Raw genomic sequence first — 23,363 nt, forward strand, 5'->3', positions numbered from 1 at the left:
TGACCTAATCTTATGTGAGTGGAGAGGTGTGTGTGTTGACAACCTGTTTGATATCTTGTTTATTGTACGTGAGAGGACTAATTCAAGTTTCATGGTATAGTTACGTCTCCCACATGCTGTATTTATTTACTTTAGGAGGAAGTGGTTGACAAGATGCACATCAGTTAGGCTGGCTGGACAAATGTTGGGAAACTGACTGTTCATAGTAGCAGGTAATTCTTAAGTACTAATTTCTGACACACTGCTCAATGCTTAGCTGAGTTGCCTGCAGTGCAGAACTGTGCAGCTGCATTTCTCACAGAGCAACAGAAAACCTGGAATGGTTTCACTGACTAGTGTCTAGGGAAAAATTGTTTCTAGGCATTTGTGACTATACAATGCACCACTAACCCCCACTGTGCAGTGTGCAGCTACATGCAAATGCAAGGCTTATATACAGCTGAAATTAAACAGTTTTAAACTAGTCTGGTAATAGCAAATCATGCAATGATCCTTCCTCTAGCAATCACTAACTAAGAAAAGGCTATATCTACACTCTTCTGCCACAAGGGTGCAGGAGAGCCCTTCTTAGATGGCTGGATTTGAGTTGAAGAGTATGAAAAACATGCTAGAATCAGCATGTCTAGATCTAGTCTATGCTAACTAAGCAATATATCAGTGCAAAACAAGTGCAGGTAATAAGCAGGCACAAACAATAAAAACAGTCAAACAGGGACAGATTAATGAAATAAAACATTAAAATGCAGGTTAAAAAAGAGATTAAACTCAAAATAAGCTTAATTTCTTGTTCTTATTTTGAATGGCTTTGAATTTAAGTAGAAACACTCTGGACCTCTGGCAAAGGACACCAAACACAGAGCAGCTCCAGTTAATGGTTTAATGGTAACGCAGTGTGTTGAAATGTTTGAAATCCCATTTTGTTGAATAACCACTTGATTGAAAGTCCATTTTATTGAATGTAGCATATCTAGACCTCGTTCTGTAGAACACACGTGGAATATGTCAAAATACACAAAGAAGCTTTATCTAGTAATTGGTGTTGCATCTACATAACTGTTGGTGGTGTTGTTTCTATTTGCGCATTGACAGTGATTCCATATGTGGTATTTTCACATTTCTCCATAGTTGTGCAGCCATAGAGTTAGTATAGTTAAGTAAAAGTGGTGTGGTGGATGTGAAGCATTTTCAGTTGGGTGTTTTTTACAGTGTGCTTTCTCTACAATTTGGAATTCAGATAGAAGGTCTTTCAATAAAATGGGCTTTCACTATTTGAATTCAGTCATATGGAATTCAAACAAATTAGAGTTCAACCAAGTGTGTCATGTAGTTGTTTTAAGACCTCATTTCTTAATGCCTTATTTTAGCAGAGAGAAATGGAAAAAAGTATAATTGCACTCAACTTTATATTCACTGAATGAATCACCAAGACACATCTGAACCTCAGATATTTTAGGCCCAGACATTCAAAACAAGTTTGAACAGACAAGTTATCCTATTTTCTTGCTGTCAGATTCAAGACGTGTTCAAAATGTCAGGATCTGTTCTTTTCATATGGAAACACAATGTACAGCCATATTGTAACACCGTTGTCGTCAGACTGTTGAAAAGACTGGGGCTACTTTTTGAAGTTATAAAGTTTAGTGTGCAACACAATCATTTTCTACCTATGTGCAGAGCTTCCCAATATGTGAGTTAAAAGATATACTTATGATAATGTCTTGGATCTAGAAGTCAACTAGACTCCCAACTTATATATTATAACATGTTAACAATGTGTATGACATTCTTAGATGAGATTTCCTTTAAGTGGTTATCTTTTTTCCCTTTAATTCTTAAGTTATATTAATGAGATCACTTTATCAGAGTAAGATCATTCTTTAAATTATTCTGAATGTTCACTCTGTTTCACCTGTAATAATTTTTACTAAGCTTTAAATCACTGTTGTAAATTGCATACAAATCATGTAATTTATTGGCATTATTACTACATACAGAGAGAATAAGTAGGGGCCAAGAATATTTACTTGTGAAATACCCTTTCTTAATTTGTGCCATTCATTTATTTTGTTATTAACTTAAAAGCAGATATTTTCTATTCAGCAACACGATTGCTATTCAAATCATATATGTGGAAATTGCATATATATTACAAAAGCCCCATGTTGTTCACTTTAAATAACAATCTGTGGTGATCTGGTGGATTAGATGACCTGGACTGGAAAACATTAAGAAAACTAAAATATTCTTTACTGGAAAGGCTCACCCATGCTTTACTGGAAAGGCTCACCCAGACTCTGCTACAGTTTGCTGTGAGGGAAAGTTTAGTTTGCTTTTCATTTGTTGTATTTTGCATTACTTTATTGCCTTTTTCTATTTAGTATACTGCGATTTGTTTTCTTTACACTGTGTTTTACTTGTATTCTGCTTTTAACTGCATATTAAAACTTGAAAAGATACTACAGCTCTGTCTCTTGTGAGTCAGACAGAATATGTTCCCACCCTCCCACTTGGTTATTGTTTGTAAACACCACTGTCTTTCTAGTTGCCTGCCCCTCATGTTAATTTGACCACATGTCTCATTTCATCTCTGCTTTTACTGGCTGGTTTGAGTAAGCACAAAATTATAATTTGTGAAATCACTTCCCTTCAACTATTTAAATTTATTGATCATCCTACTGTATTCCATAGTACCAGAATACAAAAGTGACCATCCCCTTTCAATTTATCTTGCTGTTTTAAAAATAGTGACTCTTCACTAAAACTTAACTTTTTAGACAGGTAAAACTTAAGTTACCTACTTTCACATCGATCTCCCCTCGGGCACACTGCAGTGTTTAGGATGAACCATTTTTTTCATCTTACCTTTAAGCATCTATTGCAAGACCACCAGTTATTGGAAAACCCACATTTTGCCTCTCAGTAGTCATTTTGGGATTAGTGAAAGAAGGAGTGCAGTTATATTATTTCCTGGAGATTGCTGATCACCAGAAAGCTTAATAACTGTTATATAGGTGACAGCTTGGAATCTGTACTTATATTCTGATCCTGGTGAGAATTGGAGCAGAGTGCATTGATTCCTGACTCTTTCTGGTTGGAGAGTGTGTCTGTGCTTAACATACCTGATTGGTCTGGTTGCTATATGAGGCATCTACCAGAAAAAGGCTACAAGCCTGAAGATCCTTGCATCATCTGGGACAAGACTGTGGATCACCAAAAAAGCTGTGGCCTGCTTCTCTTTTTGGGATTGGTGCTAACATTTTGCTTCGGGTGAGAGAAGAAGCAAAGGAATATTGTATTCCAACAGAGTGCAGCTGTGCTGAGACCAGCATTAGTAGTAGCCAGGCAGTAGCCATTCATGCGACTCCCCACATTTCACCATTCTTGACAAGCTAATTCTTTATTTTTCATTAAGTGCTGCTTGATTACTTCCTAACTTCAGAATATCTGCCTAAATACTTCATCCTTAAATTTTCAGGGTCTACATATTAGTTTCCCCTCAAGTGCTTGGCAGTGCCCTGTACAGACTCAGACACCTTGAGTGACATGTTTCCTGTAAAAAGCATATATAATAAAACAGCTCCAGTACTTAGTAATAATGGCCATCCATCCTGGCATGTCTAAAGGTCTGTTCCCTGTGCATTCTCCTATTACCCTGGTGAACTTGGGCATTCGGAGGAACTGTAACAACTGCCTCATGTACATAGACAACCCTCTCCTCTTATCTCCCAACACTCAGACTTATGAGAGATGCACTTATATATCCAATTTAGAAGCCATATATTCTCAAGCCAAGACCAGAATAGCTGGTCAGGAGGAAAACATCAACACCTGCACCACATCACATGCAACACATAGCCCTCTAGAACCCCCACCATCACAGTTCTCACATAAAAACACAAACCACACACCCACCATTGCGGAGGCTCTTAATAGAAATATACCCAAACAGCAGAAACCTTCAAGTCAGAAATGCACTCCACCACCACAACACAGCACAAGCTACAAGACACGTAGCTCGCCTACACAGTGTGCCCCTCAACCTAAGCCTCTGCAGCAAAACAGCTTGCCCAATAGACTAATCATAAGTGACTCAATAGTGAAGCACACTGATATCCCACTCACTAGGTTGAATAAGGAGAAGGTAACAGTCAGCCATCTATCAGGTGCCAGAATCTGACACATAACACATGCACTCAGGTCACTCCACAACAAGTACAAGTATGTCTCTGTCACTGTCCATGTGGGTGTGACCTGAATCACACCTCCCTGGACTACATAAAAAGAGACATGGAGGAGCTCTCGGGTTATGTGGCCCAGGCAGGTATGACCCTAGCCCTGAGCAGCATTGTACCATTGCCCAGAATCATACCACAGTACAAACAGAAAATGATTGACTTCAACAATTGTCTAAGTTTCTGGTGCCATTCTAAGGGGATCCAGTATCTGTCTGCTTGGGATGGCATGAATGACAGACCTCGATGCTTTGCCAGGGATGGCCTGCATCTGTCACCCTTGGGTTTTCGAATACTGGTTAAGGTTCTTGCCACCCCTATAGTTTCTTTTTAGGCTATGTTCCAAAGACCAAATTGCCACTGTAACAACTATATATAAATGCAATCTGAGGGTCATGCTGCTCAATGCTAAAAGTCTAAATCTCAAGATGCAATTGCTCAGAGCACTCCTCAAAATGGAAAACATCAACATTTGTGCTGTAACGGAGACCTGGTTTAAAGCAGCAGAAAGCACACCTGTGCTACCAGGCTATAACTCATTCCACACCTTTTGGCCCCAGAACATAGACCGAAGCTCCAAAGGCGGTGGTCTCTCCATAGTCATAAAGGATATGCACACCTTCAGACTAGTAGCCCAGCATAAGCCATTTGAGATACTTCAAGTGCAATTAACATTGGGTAAGATGGTGATTCAGGTCGTAGCCTGCTATAGGTCCCTAACCATGTCCCAAGACTCTCACTCCATGTTCCTAAGAATCCTGGGAACTATTAGGGTCCAACCCAACACTCACAAACTAGGTGACTTCAACAAATCCTCCATCAACTGGGAAAACTACTCATGCACCAATATACTGGCCTAACGGTTCCTGGAATTCATCAGTTCCAATGCCCTGGACCAGCTCAGTCTTACCCCACTAGAAGAAGCAACATCTGTGACCTCGTTATTACTAACATGGGCAATCGTTGCCCTACAACAATAGTCAATTCCTTCCTGGTTAGTTCAGACCACAAACTAATCACCATGGAAATCCACATCTCACCCACACCCACCGCAACGGTAACGGCCATGAAAAAACTCTCCAAAGCTGACTTTGGGCTCCTAAAAACAGAGCTGGCTAACTTTATCGCACCCATGTCAATGGAAAATAAATGCATGACTGCCGAATCATACACCAATGCACTGTACGAACACATACATAAATGAATGGAACTAGCCATACCCAACAGAATCAAGATGCTCTCCTCCAAAATAAGGAAGCCAACCTGGTGGTCCCCTGCCATTAATAAACTTTACAACAGAAGGAAGAAACTGTTACAGAAAAAGGTGAAATCCCAAGACTGTAAAAACTCCCTTATTTGCCTCAACAAAAAGTTGAGATCCCTCATCAAATCTTCTAAAGCTAGCTATGAAAACAAAACTGTAGCAGATAGCAAAGACAACCACAAGGCCTTCTATATTTATGTAAAGAATCTCCATGGCAATACCCAGACTTGCTCTGAGCTACTGCATAATGGTACCTCCTATACCAAGCCAACAGATATTGCCAGTATACTGGCCAACAGATTCAGTGCCAACTTTACCTTTCCCCCCAAGGGACCAGCCACAATACCAGTAGATTGCCAGGCACCCAGTATTACTGCTTCACGGGTTAAAACAGCACTGTCCAAGGCCAAAAATACAGCTTCTATGGGACCTGACAATATCCCTGGCTGTGTCCTACATGAGCTACAGAGTGAACTGGCACCTCACCTGTGTACCCTGTTCAATCACAGCCTCACCTCAGGCTTTGTTCCAACTGAATGGCGCACTGCTACAGTCATCCCTCTTCACAAAGGAGGAGCGACTACAGACCCTGGGAACATCACCTCATTAGCCTGATGAGTCTGATATGCAAAGCTATGGAACACATCACCATAGACAATAAGGATTTAGGGAATCTCCAAACTCTGGATCCCACACAGTTTGGTTTTGTGAAGGGTAGATCATGCCTGCTCAACTTGGTCAACTTCTTTGAGTCAGTCACCAGAGCTTTGGATGAAGGCAATGTGGTTCATACAGCCTACCTTGACCTGGCCAAGGCCTTTGACATCATTCCCCACTCAGGAATCGTAGAAAAACTCAGTAAGCTAGGCACCAACCCCTATATCACTAGGTGGGTTGCAAACTGGCTCACAGGTAGAACTCACAGTGTGAAAGTAGCTGATTCCAAGTCAGACTGCTGACCAGTCACGAGTGGAGTCCCACAGGGTTTGGTCCTGGGTCCTCTCCTGTTTAGTATCTACTTCTTTGAAGTCCAGGCCAACACGAAGGGACTCTGGCTGACAAAGTTTGCAGATGATTGCAAGTTGGGTGCTATTATTAACTCCCCAAGTGATGTTGACCATCCTACAGAAAGGCTTCACTGAGACTAATGACTGGTGTCAGAACCATGGCCTTAAGCTCAATGCCAAAAAATGTGTCATCATCCCCTTTGGAAAAACCCAGTTCCCATGAATTACCACATTGATGGTACTCCACTGAACACAGAAGGCATTATAAAAGATCTGGGAAGACAGGTTTACAGCAACCTCTCTTTTGACCACCACATTGCCACTGTGTTCAAAAAGTCCTTCTTCTATATGGCACATCTAAGGGTTCTGCATCCAGGAAGAAAGAGGTCATTGTCTCCATATACTCTTCCCTCATTAGGCTAGTCATTGAGTACAATGCCCCATTTGGCATATACCTCACTAAACACCTGCAGCAACTGGAGAGGCCGCAAAAGTACCTCACAAAGAGGATCCTAGGCCTTAATCATTTGTCCTATATGGACAGACTAAAAAAAACTCCAACTATTCTCTGTCTCATATTGCCTACTTAGAGGCAATCTCTGCTTGACTTACTAAGCTCTGTTAGAAATGCTATATCTAAGGAAATCCCAATCCCCCCACACCACATGCTCCAGAGACCTCAACCTCATTACCACAATCAACAAAACATGCTGGAGGGACAGGTTCATAACCCAGAGACTGCCCATGCTATGGAATAGACTTCCCATACATGTTAAGCAGAGCACCTCACTGGCCATCTTCAAGAGAAATCTTGATGAGTGGATGAGAAATAGAAAATTCACCCCAGGGATCACTCCAGTGGGTTTACTCGACAGAGGCCCTGGGAACTAAGGTCAGGTGGCACGATGCCAGGGTAATCCTATGGGCAAGGCTTGTAAAGGCTACAGAGCCATTAGCCTAATATGCACCTATGAACCTATGAACCTATATGCACATAGATAAGTGTTTGTATATACATAACTGTCTATATCTGCCAACACTTACCATCTTACTCCACCTATTAACCTTGTGGTGTGTACAACCTTGTGTAATGCTATAATATAATATAATATAACTACTGCAATGTTGAGTCATAGTGTGGTACCTGTAGGGATGTAAGCCAAATGCACTGTACCTTGCATTAGTACCTAAAGCACAGTGTGTGCTCATTTTACTGCAGGCCTAATATCGCCAGTAGCCAAGTCTTCTGATTGTGCAGCTATGCAACATAGTTTTCTATGCTCTACCTGGATCTCCCAATAAGGATGATTGCTATTGCTCCTATTCCCTTTTCCATAAACAGTTACCTCCCCAATGAATAAAACTTGCCAACTTGTCATACCTAAACAGTATCCCATTGATAGATGCTCCCCCTTGGGAACTATTCTCCCTATCTCTTCTGTCCTAGCTTGTTTCACCTACCTCACAGGATTACAGCCTTTCATGTTTGTTTTCCCCAAACCCCTCTTTATTCTGTCATGTCTGACAAAAGCACTGAGATGCTGGCCCACACACAATCTCTACTGTATGGCAACTACTGCACTGGTGCATGGCAACCATGCACATTGTAAGTGCTCCTGCAAATTAGTGTGTAGTACAAGTACAATTATCTGCTGTCACTTCCCCTATAAGTTAAAAAAAATAAAAGTCCTCTGTATTCTGCAGAGCAGTAGCCACTATTGTGAAGTCTATCACATTACAGTGACCACACTTTTATGTTATAAAGGAACTTATAGTGCAGTGATTATGCTAATGAGGTGATTTAGGATGATGGCTTCTGAACTGCACCAATAATGCAATGTGTTATCCACCCTATTCTGTGCTATAATGTCTTGTCCTTCTCATACAAGAGCACTATGGTCAGTTAAGGTATGAGCATCTGTAGAGGCTACTTAAGCATTTGCATGATGGTAATAACCATGGTCAACATGCTACCCAGCTGGCAGTCATGGTAATGCTCAGGCATGCAGGTTATATAGGGTGTGCAGGTTTGTGGAGCCTGGCCACTCAGCTGTTGCTCTCCAAGACCATTAAACATATGCATCATGCTGCTATAGATGGGAATTGTTCTACTGCACTACTCATTGATGCATATCACGTGGTCTCTGTGATGTGTGCTGATGCACCCTAGCTATGCTTTTTACTCATTGACTTAAACTGGCGAGTGAGCATCTACTCTGGAGAATCTGAAAATGGCAGGGCTCAGAAATCATTTTACACCTGCTGCACATGCAACTCAGGAAGTGTCTGCTGGTAGAGAAGTATGACAGCCTCCTGTATAATGTGAATGCCTGACACTCGCTTGTCAGAGTAGTGACTGATGCCTCAATATCACCTGCTTTGGCAAGTAGAGCTAGTATAAACAGTGTAATCTTCAAAGGTGCCATTCGGACCTTCTTTGCCAAGGCGAAGAAGAGGATATGGAGAGGCAACCTCCACACTATGGTAACTTTACATTTTTGCTGAGTTATTGCACAAAATGTCAGATAGTATAGGTTCAACTCATGGAAACCACAAGAGAGGATTATCCCCACTAGTTTACTGTGGATTTACAGCAAGGACAAACCGTTAAAGTTAAACATCAGATAAGCGGAGAATAAATGTGCTTAAGTTCTCAGTCAGAGGTCTTTCCCCCTTTTGCAAGCTTAAGACATTAAAATCTTGAAATGAAGATGTTCTGACTTCAGCAGATCTTTTTATATTCAATAAAACAGATTTCTTCTGTCTATATTTTTCTTTAAATCCCAATTAGCTAGGGGGACTGGTCCTTAGAACTCACTGTAGCCAAGCCAACTATATTAGCTTTAATAATTAATTAGATTGTGGTAGTTTTGTCCAATCTGGTGGTTTATCCTTGCATTATAATTAGAATAGTGAGGTTTGGGTGAATGTTAAGCTGTAGAAGTTTACAGGACAATACCCCCTCACCATTTTTTTTATAGAAACGCACTACATCAGTAATGTTGGTGTACATTTCAGAACTGACCATTAGCTTTATCCCATGGATCTTTTTACAGTCTTTTTACATTAAGAATATTTTTTAGAAGAGTAGTCATTTATACATTTATTTTTAACTTTTTTAAACAGATTATATATACAGACCCATATATATATATATATATATATATATATATATATATATGTATGTATATATATATATATATATATATATATATATATATATATATATATATATATATATATATATATATATATATATATATATATATATATATATATATATATATATATATATATATATATATATACATATATACACACATATATATATATATATATATATATATATATATATATATATACAAACTAACATGGGGCAAATTATGGATTTTCTCCAAAAATGTCCCTAAAAGAAAGATTTACTTTATTTCTTAAATTACATCTTTAAGAGAAAAGGCATTATACGTTCTTATTAAAGACAATAACCTGTGTTAAGCAAATATCGTGGCCCACTTTAATTCGGATTGAAATAAACACTGTACTCTAACAATTTTGTTTTAAAAGATTCACCTGAGGAGAAGTTTACATGTTAACACAAAGAGCAGTAGCACTAATTGCATAAGCATGCCGCTCATTGCTATAAAATTAATGCAATGAATGCAGTAATAATACATTATAGAAAAGTTTACTCAGTGCAAAGTACAGTGCAAACATGATTTTGCCATATTGAAATAAAAGCTATGCTGGCAACCAACAAGGTACATAGACTGCCATTATTAATGCAGTAGTCTGTGGAAGTCTGTGTATTGAAAAGGGCCACAGACATGAATGGTAGGAATGAAGAAAGGAGAACAGGACATGTGAAACACAATAATGTACAGCAGGTAAGGACATGTCAATGTACATACACCCCAAAGACAAGACAGTTGTAGCATGAACATACTACTATATAATATATACATAGTATACAATATAGTATTATATACCATATTACATACTGCTTCTCACTTGTCCAGTCAGGATCAAATAGATGAATCATTGTGGGTTCTGTTCAAGCAGCTTTATTATGTACAAACACATCAGTATTGAGGCTTAATAACTTTAACTTAGATAAACGTATAAACAAACTAGCTATTATACTTTTACATGCTCACTCTCTGGCTTCACTCTCAAAATGGCCCTGAAGCTAGCATGTGATTGCTATTTATATGCAGGTTCAGTCCTTGAGATGCTTCTTAAAGATACAGCACACACACATACACACACACACTATTCTACACTGCTGTTTATACCTCCCCTGTCTTCATATATTCATATCATCATGAACTTATTGTATACTATATGATTGTCACATAAGGTCACAAATCAATAGAGATGATTGTTTGTGATATAAACACCCTGACATGATCACTGAAAAGGACATTTAGCAATGACATTATATACAATAGGAGTATGTGCATATTTTGAAGATCTGCAAAATTGCTTGAATATGATTGCGATGTCAGCATAGGTCTCAACCATTTGGGACACATAGCAAGAGACTCATAAAAAACAAAGGACAGAAAAACTCACACAATCATGGATAATATTATTCTGTGACACTGACATAACATATGTGATTATGAAATAGTATACATGTTCTGGATGAACACACAAGTACAACGGTAATGATTTGTCAGTAATCTAGAAGGGGAATCAAGTACAACTTCCTCAAAAATTACCACTTTTGGGAGGTGTTGAGGGACACTGTTACACCTGTAGTTTACATTATCAGCAATCCTGGCTAATGAAGAGATTTTTATGACACATATATGCCATGATCCAGACTGTAATGTAACCAATGCTATGAATGTTGTCATCGAGCTGTGTATTTACTGGGTGCATCACGGGATGACGTATCACACATGCATCTTGTATAACACCTTGAAGGTAAGTCTGCACTGCCAACTCCTAATGGTTATGCATCACAAAGAATACTTAGGTGTGGCTAAAAAGATGTGGGGAAGCTTACTGTAGCAAAAGTGATACACTTGAGTAAATCATTCCTGGAAGATGTGTGGTGAGATTCATGCAGAAAATGTGAATTGCAGTTAATTATTGGTGTGATGAGGGTTGAGAGCAATGGGACTATGATGTCCTTTGATGTGGATGGCCATCTCATACTCAGGAGTTGTGCTATATACAAGGGATTTAACACCACTGTGGGCACATTCTGATGGAAGTTCTGCTTACTATCTGAGTACTCAAGTCACGTACCCTTTGATCTGCTCATAGGGTTGTACTGTCTATATTGTAATTATCTTGTGGTTTGCTTTCAAAAGGGAGGTATCATGCTTTTTGTTCATCTACTGTGTCTTCATGGGTCTGTCAACAATCAATTTTGTGTGCTAATACTTTCAGCAGTATACCAATAATCTTTTTCTTGGATTCAATGATATCTGCAATTTTCAGTCATCCACAAAGCTGGTTATACAACAGATGTCTACCATTGTCTTGACTTCTCAGACTTAAATACTGAACAGTAAAGGATCTAGTGCAGAATACTGAGGTACTGACCAGGTCACAGGGCTCTATCCAGAGGTGACTTCACACACTTTGACATTATGTGTCCTGGGTGTGATCCATTTGTCTAATCATTTGGTTATGTGGGTGTTTATGCTCATTAGAGACAGTTTTTTGTAGTATCTGAGTGTGGATTTGTTTCAAATGCCTTGGCTAGGTCAAGTTATGTGGGATGGTACTCTTTTCCTCATGCATGCCCTTTGAGACCCTGTTGAAGGTATTGGCCAAATTTAACAGACATGATGTAGCCTTAACAAATCAAAAATGGGTGTGGTACACCATTATGACGTTACCTGTGTCCTTTTTGATAAGGTCCATGATGTGCTGTTGGTCTGCCTCACAGATGAAAGGAGTCCGGATTATGTGTGTATAATTCCCTGCATCAGGTGATAGTCTACCCTTGTCCAGATGATGACTGTTACTCTACACCCTTCTGAAAAACATAGTCTGCAGGCTGTGTTTAAGTAGGGATCCAACGGTGTCTGCTAGGTCAGGTTTTAGGTCATGGTATAAGCAGCCTGAGATGGTGTCAGGACCTATTGATTCTGTGTTGTTAGCCTCAGAGAACACACAGATAAATATAAACTGAGTAATGTTTGCATGTATACTTTGGATGATGGCCATTGAGGGTGGGGGGAGTGAAGTGTAAGACAAACTGCCTGTTAACAGATTGTCTATTGTCTCTGGTTGAGTATGGCTGGTGGCATCCACAAACAGTTCTATGTTTAGTTGTGTATTCCCCTTAACATTTTACACTTATTTAAATGAATGATTTGTGATGCCTTCAAATACAAACATGGTTATGCATAATATGCCACACAGTTATACAGCTATACCCATGTCACATAATTACAGCAATTACTCAATATATGCCTACATGGTTTTCATTTGAAAGCTGTGTTTGAGCTGCCTTATACCCTATAATGCCACATTACAAATGAGTTGGTTCTGGCAAATGCAGAACAGTTACTGACACAGATGCTGATAGTCACACAATGGTGCTAGTGACCACCTCAATAGCCTTTCCGAATAGCTGTTCATTTGTGAACACAATGAGTCCACAAGGTTGCAATTGAATCAAAACATGTGATATTTATGTGTATATCATAGCATTACAGCATGTGGATGAAACAAGGCTTATGTACCCATGTAATCAGTGTGAATTCATATTGATATATGTCACAGATCATTTAATGATGGTAGGTATGCACATGTACATATGTTCTGTACTGCAGGTGTCAGTGTGATTGTTGAATGAGAGGTACATAGAATGTTGATCTGCTCCACTACAAACTACATGCCTTACTAAGCCAATAATATACATAGTATCATCCCATGTCAACAGTTCTCAGGAGGCATATTACTACAGCTGCTAGAGAAGGAACATGTAATCAAATATCATCAGTGGCTATCAATATATTACCTCACGGTGCAGCTTGTAATACCCTCTTGTAGGCCTACCATACAAACAAACCTCAGCATAGCACATGTTGATGATGGCAACATTGACATGTGAAATGTTCATAGGATCATAGGACATTACTCAGCTAACAGCCAACATCAGATAAAATCCTTGCCATTATTATACCATTTAAACCAAACTCCATATATCTATACGCTGGAAGATATTAAGACTATGTGCACATGTGTGTATTTGATTACATTACATACTGCCTCTGTCCATATGTGACATGTGCACCAGCCCATGACAATACTAGCAATCACACGTCCACTGGCTTGAAGATGGCATGCAATGGCTCAAAGAAGGACTCTGTTTCATGCATATAAATAGCAAGCACGTGCAATACCCAGACCTTATGCATTTTCAGATGAGAACGTCCTCCATTCCTCTGCAGGAAGGATATCATGTGGCCAAAGAAAAAAGGGGATGTTGGATGCATGTGGCTACATTAATGGTTCTCTTAAGTAGAAGTGAAATGAAAAGCAATGCAAAAGATCATACAATGACTGTAATGTACCACCAACCACACACACAGCAAGAGACTGGGTCTAATTTGAACATTAAACCTGTGTAGGTATAAAAGCTAAATTTCATACAATGTAACACTAGCACCACCACATATGTCTGACTTTAACACTGTCATGTTGCACTTTATGGAGTTTGATAGCATCATTGTATACTGAGAAGAACATGTTGGGAGGAGTGTCTGACTAGATGTGGAATCATATCTCAATGTAAAATTGTCTCAGAATTATTATTTGAATGTATACACACTTGAGTTGCCTGCTGTCAGATTAGAATCCATAAACATCTAGTTACAGAAGCTGGAGAACACTGTACTTAACATTACTGCCACAGCACAGATTTGATTTGAGTACTGTTAGAATACACTTTCTACAGTGGACTCACATGCCATTCTGAAATTGTCACCATACTGATTGTTGAATACAAACACACACACACATACACACTACAGTGAGACTAGACCCCCTACCTAACTGTTTACAGAGCACAGTCCTTAACTCAAGCACCACAGCACATCTGCCTTTCCTAGTGTTAGACAGCACTTTATAGCTGATGACATCAACAGTGCCTGGTGAAAAGAAAATGATAATAGGAGTGTTTCATATGCTGGTCTAAAATGGTTTCTATAATTTTAACTAACAAACACCAGTTGACTGAAGTGAGTCTAGAACCCATACCTATCTGCAGAATACAGTAGTTAATGCAAGTGGTACAGAACAAGTCTGTCACTCATGCTGACAGACAACACTTTATAGCTAATGACATCAACAGTGTCTGTTGAGAAGAATATGGCAGTAGGAGTGTTTCACAGGCCACTCTAAAATAGTCTACAATGTGAATTAACTGAACATGCACACCAGTTAGCCACAGTTTTGACTAGAGCCCCTACCTATCTACACACCATAGTACTTAATGCAAAACCCACAGCACAAGTCTGCTTTTCATAGTATCAGAAAACACTTTACAGCCGATGACATCAGCAGTGCCTGGTGAGAAGAAAATCATTGGTAGTGGGATTGTCTCACATGCTGTTTTAAAATGGTCTCTAGAATGTAAGCTAACTGAACAAACACACCAGTTGACCTCAGTGAGACTAAAACCCCTACTTAACTAATGACAGAGCACAGTACTTAATGCAAGCATCACAACAGAAGTCTGCCTTTATTTGTGTCAGACAACACTTTATAGCTGATGACATAATCACTGGAAATGGCAGAAAATGTTGGAAGGCCTGTATGAAATAGCTGTGTAGGCATGTACAACTGTCAAAATATTTGTATTGTGTGGGACTAGATTGCTGACACTAGGATAAAGACTGATGCTTTTCTGACTACCCACACACATATAACACATGTACACACACACACACACACACACACACACACACACACACACAGATACACACACACATTGATTGCAGTAAGGTTAGAACCTCTACCTAACTAGTTACACAAGCGAGAGAACTCAGTACTTAATGCAAGCACCAAAGATAAGTCAGACTTTTACACATCTGCTGGACAATTTGTAGCAGATGAAATCATCATTGGATGTTTAGGAGAAGATGTTGGGAGGCATGTATGAAATGGCTGTGGAGGCATGTACAGCTGTCAAAATATTTCTTATGCATGGAACTGGATTGCTGACAGTAGGATACAGACAGAAATTCTACTGAGTATGCACACAGATACTAACATAGATGCAGGCACACACATATTGCAGCTGTTGTGGCAAGTTATCCCACATACCTAACTATTTTGTTCCCATCTGCAAAACACAGTAGCTAATAATTGCACCTACTCTGATGCATGCCTTAAACTTATTCATACTGGTCTTTATAGATGATGCCATCATCATTATATGATATGAGTAACATACGCTGTTATGAGAGTCATGTGCAAAGTGTAGAATTTGGATTTTCTATTGTGGTTCAATGTGCAGGTATACTTTAAAAGATGCAATAAGCTGTCAGGGATGGATGTTACAGAACTGAAACATATGCACCTGTTTCTCAAAATGTTGTGTACATTGCACAGTTTGCAGTCTCTCATACACACACACACACACACACACACACACACATGCACACATACAAATGTTTTGTGATCAGCATGGATGCAACTGTGTATGCATGTGTGTTCATATTTGTCATGAAGTGATGTCCTCATTAAGATATGTATATGACAATCTCAATGTCTGTTGTCAATATAAAGCTTTAGATGGTGTAACAATGGAGTTGCACTATTTATTTTTGCAGTGTAGTTGACATTTGGGACCTACTACTGACATAGCCATTTTCAAGTGCATAGTTGCAAGGCTCACATAAGTCTAGTTTAATATGTGTTCAATCTCTAACAAGTGCCTTCCCTTTGGTTGTGTTTTTACATGGATTAAAATGGGATGAAGACCAAATGGGCTTTAAACATAATGTAGTAATACTTGCCAATCAGCCCTTACATAGTTCACATCCAATCAACTGGTTTGCATGAACGATGGCAAAGTGTTTGCACATGTAAGATTCATATTTAAATAATACGATTTGAACTGGAGAAGTAGTTATGCATATACGCTGTGGTAGAAATAGCTGTCAGATACTATGTTGTTCACAATGTAGTTATATTGGAAATGTTGTGTCATAAGTTTTATGACATTAAGGACTCTTGCTATTGTTTTCCATTTTTGTGCAGAGTTAATCGATGAGCAAACATGGGCCTCTGCTTAAATGGAAAAATAGTAATACTTGTATTGCTTCACCTTCCTCTGCACAAACATGCTAAGTGGTGAGGTGCAACAGTCAGCACTTTGGGCAGTAATGAATGTAAGAAAAACACTTCCTGTCTATCTTTTCCTGTGCCAGCAGGTGTAACAGAAGCAAGCACATATTTTGAGCCCAAATGATACAGGGTTCAAATCCAGCTTATTGTAACTTTTTACACGTTTCCAGGATGGCATTACATAATTAAAAGTGATAATTTTTCAAATGTGAGAGACAATGTCTACATGAAGTACTGTATAAAATCGAACATTAGTCAATTGATTTATGTCAACAGTACATATATGGATTGGCATTTTATACATTCATCAGTCTAAATAAATGTTAGAGAAAATATTTAATATTAATGGCTTTACTCTGGTTTAATTGTGTATTTCTTTAGTACAGTGAGTTTAAGCAGCATTGTGCAGAGGTACCATGCACCGTACCATGCTATAGGACATGAAGAGCCATTCACCGTCTCTTGGCATTGGTGCAGGATGCCAAAATGCATGTAAATACAGAGGAAAAAAAGGGAAGGGTTTCATTAGGGGCATTTATGCCACGTGTGTTATGTGTGATTCTATTTTTTAACCAGATGAAAGGTATGAAAATTGGGTAGATAAGAAAGTGGTGAAATGGGTGGCAAGCAGGGGGGAAGAACAAAGAGAAAGCAGTACAAGAATGTGCAGGAGGGAATTAGGAAAGAACCATAGCTATATACTTCTTCAGCAGTGTAAAATGAATATGTATAGAATATTGGCTGAATTTTGACTATCACCTCACCAAAGCAGGAGACAACAACACAGCCAACTTGACTGAATCAAGTGCCTTGAGAAGACACTTGTGTGAAGTGGTGAGCTATGTATGGGACAATATAAATATATATATATATATATATATATATATATATATATATATATATTGTGGGACAGGTGCCCATTTTCTTTTATTTTATTTCAGTGAGAGAGCAATGCTGGGTAAGGGACGAAGGTATGTTAGGGCCAGGTAAGTTGGGTAGGTGAGGAAGTGGGTGCAGAGGAACAGGTCAAACATGACATAGACATGGATGATGAGGAGCACAAAAGGTTGGGGGACACCATGATTGGGGATAGGGAGGAGGCATCAGAGGCCCATGCCAGTCAAACATGGGGACAGTGAGAATCTAGTCCTCAGCCTCATAACTGTCATCACTGTCCCCTTCCTCAGCTTGCTGTTGAAGTGCTTGATGTCTTTGTTTTCTCAGCATTCCAGTGAGCATCTTCTCCATATGGCTGAGGCATGCACCACTGGTACCTTTTACAACCTCACGTACCATGCCTGGAAGCTTCTGGGGGGTGAAAAAATCACAATCTCCACCAAAACACCTGGAGAGTATCACTGCACCAGTTACTGGGATAATGCTACCTGATGATGAGGGCCCAAGTAGTGCTGGGACTTCAGAGGCAGTACTGCCAGGTTGTGTCCCTGATGTGCTGGGCATTGATATGGCAGCCATTGGATGGGTGGCAAGATGAGCTGCACTGGTTGGCCTATCCCCCTGTGCTGGAAATCATTTTGTCAGCTGTCTAAAACTGATGATATCAGAATGTTGTGACAACACATATAAAAATGAGAGCTAAGGATTGGGATAAGAGACAAAAAAAGAAAAAGATAATTAGAACCATCATATGTCATATACAATAAACTACAATAGAAATGTAATTTTACTTTTACATAAATTATACTTTTTTAAAAACTACAAACTGTGACTGATAATTGTTCGAAGTAATCTTTGCAGTATGAATATATTGTCCATATCCTTTTACAAATAATACAGATTAAGTTAACAACATGACATTTATGCCAATTTTGTTGAAATTAATATTTAACAATTTTTAATTATTTTACAATGCCTTTGTTTCCTGTGAGATTTGAACCCACAACATCTGAGTACACTATTACAATTGACTCCCCTCAACTACCTTGAGCTACAGAATGAAGCATGCATGCATGATCTACTAGTGCTTGGGAGTTGGCTTAATAGTTAGTTATTTACCTCATCAGCACAAAGTACAGGGTTTGATTATCACCTTTGGTCCTTATGGTTATTGGCTAGGCATGTAGTAGACTGCAGACTGATTGGCCAATATTCACCTGTAAGGAATGGAATATAAAATGCTTCCTTTTCAAGGATGCACACTTTACATGTGTATACCTTCAGCAGAAATGTTTGTCATTATTTCTGGGTTAGAGGTTGGTATAATGGTTAAGGTGTTTACCTTATAGAAGCAAGGTGCAGGGTTTGATTTTACATGGGGTGATTGGCTAAGCTTAATATAGCTCACAAGAGCAGTTAACCCAGCTCTAGATGATGTTCAGCATGGGCTTCACTGTTTTCTGAAATCTCATTGACAGCTGTGAAATAAAGATGAGAGGAAAACAGAAGAGCATTATGCATACCAGTCTTGCCTATCTCTAGCTTTGATTATAACTTATCTGTATAATTACACAACTGTGGGATGTCAGCACTCCTAATCTCATCCAGACACTGGTTGAGTTGTTCCTACTTGCACCTTTTCAGGTCATTGAGTTGTGCATGCATTGCTCTCCAGTGCACGGAATGCCAGCTGCACTAGATACAGCCTTGGCAAGTCTATTCCAAGCCTCTAATATATATTGAGACCCAGTACAGTTCCCCGCAATAGCCTATGGCTTGTGGTGCTTTAGAAAGGAGTCCAATGAGTATTCTGGACTCCTCTACACCCCTTCTTTGAACCCTAAATTGGCACCTTCTTTTCTAGTTCCTACCATGTCTGTAGAGGTCAAACAGCAACAGTTAAAGTGTTTTCCCATCAATTTGTGATATCACATTTTATGGCTTGTGCATAAACCCAAACAGTGATGCAACCACATTTGCACAATGTTAAGCAGAGAGCAAAAATGACAAACATAGAAGAAGGCAGTTTCTGATTTAGAAAGGGTAATGTGACAGTTGGCATTAGTTTATAGGTTGAATGTTGCTTTACCTCTTAGAAGACTTAAATTTTCAGATATGTTTAGGTGTATAAATTTTATAACCTAACACATTTTTTGATGTGGCTTTACACACTGATACAAGTAATTTGTACAATGTAGGATTCAAACCTATGTAAAATAGACAATACATATTATTCCACATAAGTGGTTTTACCTCTTTGCAACAGAAGTGTTTATCAGATATGCTTATTAATTATACAGACACACTAAAGAGTGAGTGGTTGACCATGTATGTGTGTGACCTGACAATGTCCTGCTTTATACATTCATGTGTATATGACTTTCACTGAAGTATGAAGTTCAAAAACCACTGTAACCTCAACGGAAAATAAAAAAACATACTTTTTAGTGTTAGAAACTTTTATTGATATGCTTTTATCACCAGACTTCTTCAGAAAAATTCAACACTTTCAAATCAAGAAAACACCATGGGCCGGATTTACAAAAGCTTCCATGGAGTGCAAGAAGAGTGTAGGAGCTCACGGCAGCAATTTGTCTGTCGTGCGATCAAGGTACAGCTGGCAGGGGTGTGCACAAGAGCTGCTAAAGCTACTCTTGCATGGACAGCATCATGATATACAAATTTCCTCATTTGCTGCTGAAAGCTATGTAAATGAGGTAAATTTGCAATCCAGGAAACACTAACCTGTCCGTGGAAGATTAGTGTTATCTGCAGAAATGTACTCCGTTGGTAACAGAGTACCATTCTGCAAATAGCTAAACGGAGCTATGACAGCTCCAAATAAAGGATGCATACAGTTGAGGAAGCATGCATTCATTTACTCAGTTCTAAACAGTTTGTGCTTTTTTAGTGTTGACATTCGCACAAGCTGCTCAGAAAAACTGGACGCATGTCAGTACTGTGAGTATGCTTACCTACATCCTTGGTAGACCCTGCACACACAGGTATATTCTACATTTGGGTAGGGTTGCAGAAGTACAGAGAGCGTAAGTAGTATTGTGTGGATTTTATCTTGCTGGACTTACAGGGTTGCTGTGTACATGTTAGTTTATCAAGGCAAGTAGTCTGTCTGCGTAACTCCCAACTGTGGACCTATCCACATGATAGCCAGAGAATAGCCTGTTATTTTTTTATCTGTGCACCACACAGGTCTTCTCAGCACTAGAGCAATGGCATTGTTAAAGTTGGTTGCTACCAGTACATGGCTACATCCTTTTGTATTTCAGTGTTGTATTCCTACATAAGGGTATGCTTCCAGATCTCCTTCCAAAGCTATTTGCACAGTGTGTAACAGCAGAAAGGCTGATATGCCTCTGTGTTTCTGCCTCTGCCAGACTTCTCAACCATTCAGGTACATATTTGAACAGACTCAGGGAAAAGTCAAGAAAAAGTCAGGGACAATCAGAGACACCTTTAAAATATTAGTGCCATTAAGTTGAGACATTGAGAGATTCAGAGCATATGAATTAATACACCTTTTCTGAAGTAAAAGAAGTGTCTAACTCTTAATTATTGTCATTATTCATTAAGTGTAATTCACCACTTTTCTGGCCAAAGTCAGTAGTTTTCGGAGGGATTCAGAGGGACAGAGCTAAAATTTGTTTCAAAATCAGGGACATCCCTGAAAATTAGGGACAGTTGGGAGTTATGGCCTCTGCCCTAAACAGATATGCAAGTGTTTGTCCTGCTGTGATACTGTGTGGGGTTGTAAAGTGATGGTGTAACATTATTTCCTGATAGAATGGCTGCTTCTCTTATCAGTCATGAAATGTAATCCCACAACTGTTGGTCAACATCCACAGAAAAAGTTGTGTGGTATGGTATTCCTATTTTTCCTTTACAGTCACTCATTGTGATGCATGATATATTTATTTAAGCACCAACTTGATGTCTATCTACCGTGACTTAGTGGTACTTCATGTTGTGTAGTGTGTGCAAGGTCCGGGGTTCGAGACTGACAGAGGTGTTTTATTTTGCTCCTGAACAGAACAAGGGCCATCACATACAGAGTGACTAAGGCACTTTTAAGCAGTTGTAAGTGGGTTTGCACTGGTTTGCGGATTGCTGTGCATTGCTTAGCCAAGCGCAAACAAGCGCATACTCGTGCAGACCCGCTAATTACTGCTTAATAGTGCTTACTCCCACTAATCCCCGCACTCATTTCTTTGAAAGAAAAGAAAAATGGGGAGATAGGAAAGTGGTGAAAAAGGGGCACAAAGAGGAAAGACAGTATGTAAAATAGCTCGGGATGTGCAGGATGGGTGTAGGGAAGGTCGATAGCTGCCCATTTCTTCAACAGCAACAAGTGTGCATATGCAATAAATTTGGAGGTAGATATGAAACCTTCAACCCCTGAGAAAAGGGTGAGGACAACAAAGTATGTTGTAATGCCAATTAAATAACATTTCATGTGTCCAGTGGACATGTGTGCAAAATGGGCAGCTAAGTATGGGGCGTACATTTTTTTTTGTGAGCAGATCGCCCTTTTTTTTCAGGTGAGAGTAGAATGTGGGGTAGGGAAGTAGGTATATTTGGGGAGGTAGGTTGGGGAGGTAAACAGACAAAACAAACAAGATGCATACAGGGGCGGTATATGACACATGTGGTGGGTGAACACCTTTGATGGGGTGTTTGGAAATTGCAAGCCCATGAGCCTCCAGATGGAAACAGTGGGACTGAGGTCCCCACCCATGGGCAGTCACCACTGCACCTTCATGGCCCAGAGGGTGGCTGTGCTGGGGGCTGTGTAGGAGGGGCAGGCTAACCCAGGAGATGCACCACTCGAGCCTCAAGCTGGCGTAGAGGTTCTGCAACAGAACATTCAATCTCTCTACTTACCACAGCTCAGACCGTTTGAAGGGTTATAGGTGGCCCTCCTCTGCCCACGCTTGCACGGGGGGGCAAGCCCCATCCCCTGCAGTGCTTCTACCTGAAGGTGGTACAGGGCCAACGGATGAGGAGGTCCCAGGCTGGGCACCGGATCTGCTGGTGCCAGGTGCCATGGCCAGCTGAGGTGGGACAGGTGGGTACGCTGGGACCGGCCTTCCCATACAAACTATGTTTTGGAGAGTTTAATAAAGATATGGGTTAGTAGCAGTCAACAGCATTGCCAATTAGTTAAAAGAGCATGCAGAAGTATTCCCATTAACCCAACACACCAGACTTTCAACAATTGAAAAGCAAGCATAACACATGCATATATAGAACAATAGTGGACATTACAACAGCATGCAGGTTGAATTGATGGCAACAGGCCACCAATATTGTTGTATTTTAACAGGGCACATGCATAGAAATAAATACAAATAGTTATAAACCAATTGGACATATGTCCCAACAAATATTTTGAGATTAGACATACCAATTGAGGTGTGGAATTGTATTTTTTATGCACATACAGTAGGGTGGAAAAAGATAGCTCAATTAACAACTTATATATCCTTCTAGTTTTCACTACATTCCTATTAACTGCAGTTATATGTCCCTTGCATGCATTATTACACTACTCAATGTCCTTATATTGTGCAATTGGATTTTGCTAGATCAGTATATACATGAGCTGTATCTTACATACAAACTGTC

The sequence above is a fragment of the Protopterus annectens genome, chromosome 2.part0, assembly GCF_019279795.1.
Source record: "Protopterus annectens isolate FY-2018-M chromosome 2.part0, PAN1.0, whole genome shotgun sequence".
NCBI lineage: Eukaryota > Metazoa > Chordata > Ceratodontiformes > Protopteridae > Protopterus > Protopterus annectens.